The following is a 4,318-nucleotide window of genomic DNA, read 5'->3' on the forward strand; positions in this document are numbered from 1 at the left end:
ACCAACATGGGCCAGTGAAGCACCGTCCTCCACAACTAGACTGAAGAACAAAAGGACAGCAACTTGTCTGTTCCCCTTCCCCGATTCCCCAATGCTGTTCCCTCCCCCGATTCCCCAATAAAATCTAAAAAACAAACAAAAAATATCTTCACCAAGTATTCACTTAGAGTTGGCTTCCAATTCTATGAATCCTTTCATAATTTAATATTTTTATGTAGTCATCTGTGATATTCTACTGGGGAAAAAAATGTGTAAGTGCTGATAACAATGAGTAAAAATCAATAGATGAATAAATGGTCCTTTGATTTTCTGTAGTTAGAAAATATGTGTAGGGATAATTTTTGGCATTTATCCTGCTTAGTGTTTTCTAGCTTCCTGGATCTATACTATGGTATCTGACATTTTGGGGAAATTCTCAGTCATTATTGTTTCAAATATTTCTTCTGTTTTTTTCTTTTCCTTCTGGTATTCTCATTATGTGTATTTTACATGTTTCATGTTGTTCTAGCATTCTTGGAGATTCTAGTCTGTGTTTTTTTTGTTGTTGTTGTTTTTGTCTGTTTTTTCTCTTTGCTCTTCGGTTTTGTAGGTTTCTATTGCGATATCCTCAAGGTCAGAGAGTCTCTCCTCACCATGCCTAGTCTACTAACAAGCCCATCAAAAGCCTGCTCCATTCCCGATGCAGCATTTCTTTTTGGTTCTGTCTTAGAATTTTCATCTCTCCACTTACATCGCCCACCCGTTCTTGCGTGCTGTCTACGTTGTCTGTTAAAGCCCTTAGCATATTAATCACAGTTGTTTTACATTCACGGTCTGATAATTCTAACATCCCTGCCATATCTGAGTCTGGTTCTGAGGCTTGCTCTGTCGCTTCAAGCTTTTTTTTTTCTTTTAGTATGTCTTTTCATTTCTTCTTGATAGCCAGGCATGAGGTACTGGGTAAAACAATGGTTGTAAATAATCTTTTAGGAGCGTGGTGGTGAGGTGTGGGAGACGAGCATCTGTTCTGTAAGCCCCAGTCTTTATGAGCCTGCTTCTCTGGACTGTGCGTTTCACACGTGCTTCTCAGTCCCCCTCCCCACCGGATGTGGCAGGATGGCTAGAGTGGGCTGGAGGTGGGCATTTCCTTTCCCCCATGTGGAAAGCTACAGGGGGCTGGCATTGGGTGTTTCCATTCTTAAGGTTAGTCTCTGATAAAATCCTAACAGGTTAAGCTCTGGTTACATAGTTTCACCTGATTTCAAAATACGTCCACCTGCCAGAATGACAAGGGAATTTTTCCACTGATATTCACTGTGATAACCTGGTAGAGCTCCGGGAGGTAAAACTCACAAAAGTGTGGGGGCCCCTTGGTGGCTGGGCCCCCCTGGAGATTTTGTATCTCAGATTTATCCACACTGAGCCGCCAGCAATTCCCCACTTACAGTTCAGGTTTCCCTAAGTCTGCACTTGGAGGCTTCGATTTCTAGAGTTCTGCTCCAGTAAATTCATTCTCTGTATTTGCCTGTCAGTCTCTCCAATTTGGGAGGCAGAAGTTTGCCCTGTGACCTCACTTCTACTACAGATCTAAGAAGAGTTTTGACTTTTTCAGGGTTTTGTTGTTGTTGTTTTCCAGCTTTTTACTTGCGAAAATGGCGTGGCCCCTTTCAAGCTTCTTACATGCTGGACTAGAAACTGGAAATCCTCCAACCAGGCCATTTGAGAGACTGAACAGACAAACAGACAATGGTCAGACCACATACATGTTTCTCACAGTCGTCTCTGTTCTGTCATTGGGATGACTGCTCTGGTTGTTCACATAAACAATGAGTCAATACCTCCCCCTGGTAGAATGCCCGAATAATCATAGGTGCGCTCATTTTGGAGCTCACATCCGAGTTGGAATTTCCATCCTCGACGATTTACAGATTCAGGTCTCTGTGTACAGGCAGACCTCAAAATGCTGTTTCTCATGGGCATGAGGTATTAGTCTGGGGCAAATAGGACAAGACAAACTGACTACTATGAAGGAAATAGTGTCTGGTAGGGGCACATGGAGATAGAGGAAAAAGGCCTTCTTTATAACACAAGGTCAGAGCCACACCTTCCATTAGCTGGGTTATTTTTCTGGATCTCTGTAATCCAAATATAGGGTGAAGAGAATGTCTACAACCCATAAAGGTTGTTGATCTTAAATTTGGAGTCCTCTAGGGCCTGGTCAACAGGTTGTAATACTTGTTTCTTTTTCTGGGAGAGAGGGACCGTAGCAAGGTCACAGATTCACATAAAGTCATCTGTCCATGTAGGTGTAAGAGGAAAAACCACTGGCTGGAATTCAGTATGGTCTCACTTGGTGTGACTGGAACTGCCCAATGGTTCATTATCAAGGGGGTCCGGCCATGAAGGACACGCACAGCAATTGGTAAGAGGGAAGGTAGTGGCTTACTGCATGGGATAATCTATGAATGGAGTTATAATGACTGTTCTGGCCTAACAATTATAATAAGGAGGGAAGAAAAGAGAAAAAGGGACATTTTGCATAGGTGACCACCAGGAGCTTATAGAAAATGAGAATGATTATAAGTAAACATATAAAAAACAAAATCAAAGAAGAGAGCCTCTCACTGAGGATTTAGTCAATCCATAAAGAAGGTGTCACAATCACAGAAAACTTTGGTACCCATTGATGGAATATCCGGCTAAACTAAGAAATCCTCTCAACTGTCATTTTGTGAGGGGCTTAGAATAAATTTGGATAGTGTTAATCAGCAGGGAGTGTTTTTCCCTTTTTAGGTAGATCATGCCATAAATAATAGACTCTGTTGTGGCAAATTTGTGACTTTCTTTGAAAATTTATGTTACTTTTATATTAAGCATAGGATAGTATAACACCTATATAACAGAGACAGCAATAGCATCAATATAAAAATGCCTAATATTTGGAGGAGCCAGTGTGAGCTAAAGGAACATTTAAAAATAAATAATCCAGGGCTGGCCAAGTGGCACATTGGTTAGGAGTTGGCTTGGGACACCAGCTCTGAGCATCAGGGCCCTGGTTCGGATCCCACATTGGGGCCAGTGATGCTGCACTCTCTGCAGCTGAGATGGTGAACGGCAGCTTGACCTGGAGCTGGGCTGCTGTGAGTCCCCGGCGACGGCGTGGGCTGCAGTGGAGCTGCAGTGGGCTGCCATGAGCTACCATGAGTGGCCGGCAGCCAGTGTGAGTGGCCAGCAGCCTGCGTGAGCTACCAAGAGCCACCATGAGTAGCCGTCCAGGACCCGGTGACCAATCTGCCTCACCCAGGAAGAGCACAATGATAATACTAACATGGGCCAGTGAAGCGACGTCCTCCACAACTAGACTGAAGGACAAAAAGACAGCAACTTGTCTGTTCCCCTTCCCCAATTCCCCAATAAAATCTTTAAAAAATAAAATAAACAATCCATCCTTTATAGCCATTACAAACATTTTCATATTTTTGTACTAATTTGTTTCTCCTCGCTTGATCAACTGCTGTTTGTATCTTATGATAAACTTGTACAGACTTATTCAGCATAGAAATTAGCTAATGGTTAGCAAAATCTAGTTCTTCCTCAGGCCAGTCATTATCCATTGGTATTACTCCTGAGAAAGCTTTAATCTAATCTCCCGATATATTTGATCACCGATATCAGAATTACCATCTTATTTTCATCATATAATTGAATCTTCCCAACTATACTAGTGTTGGTTACAACATGTCACAGTACGGTCATGGTACAATTCAATTCCATTACAGAACAAATATGTAAGAATTACAGAAGTACTTGTTATGCCTTCCCAACAGAACTTGACCTTGCCTGTATACACACAGGCATCATTTCAACTGGCCATGATTTGGTTATTTCTGGTTCCAAGTCAGTTAGAACAAAGTTAGCCACCCTGTCTCAATTTGCAGGCTTGTACTGAGACTGACTTTTGTGTGTGTGTTGCCATATAGTGGGGTTCACCTCTCTCCTACAAAGAGGACATGGATGATATTCTGTACAGTTTCTGTCACTAACTGTACTACAGAATATGTCCTTTTATGATCTTTTCTCAGGGCAAGGGAAGTCAAATTTTATTGATGTACATTACAAGTGCCCCCAGAAAACTTCTGAAAGTTTGTAGGTTCATAAGATTCCCAGAGGTGTGCTAGGAGAGGGCCACTGCCAGTGGCCACGTGGGCCTCCATCTGTATGAAGATAGTCAAGACACCCTGTTGGGTCATGGTACAAGCCCTTTTCCAATGCTGTGTTCTAGCCTTATCCAGGATTATTTGTTTAGTCAGCTGACCCTCTTTGCTAAAGCCTTATCATC

The sequence above is a fragment of the Hipposideros armiger genome, unplaced genomic scaffold (genome assembly GCF_001890085.2).
Source record: "Hipposideros armiger isolate ML-2016 unplaced genomic scaffold, ASM189008v1 scaffold_285, whole genome shotgun sequence".
Taxonomy (NCBI): Eukaryota; Metazoa; Chordata; class Mammalia; order Chiroptera; family Hipposideridae; genus Hipposideros; species Hipposideros armiger.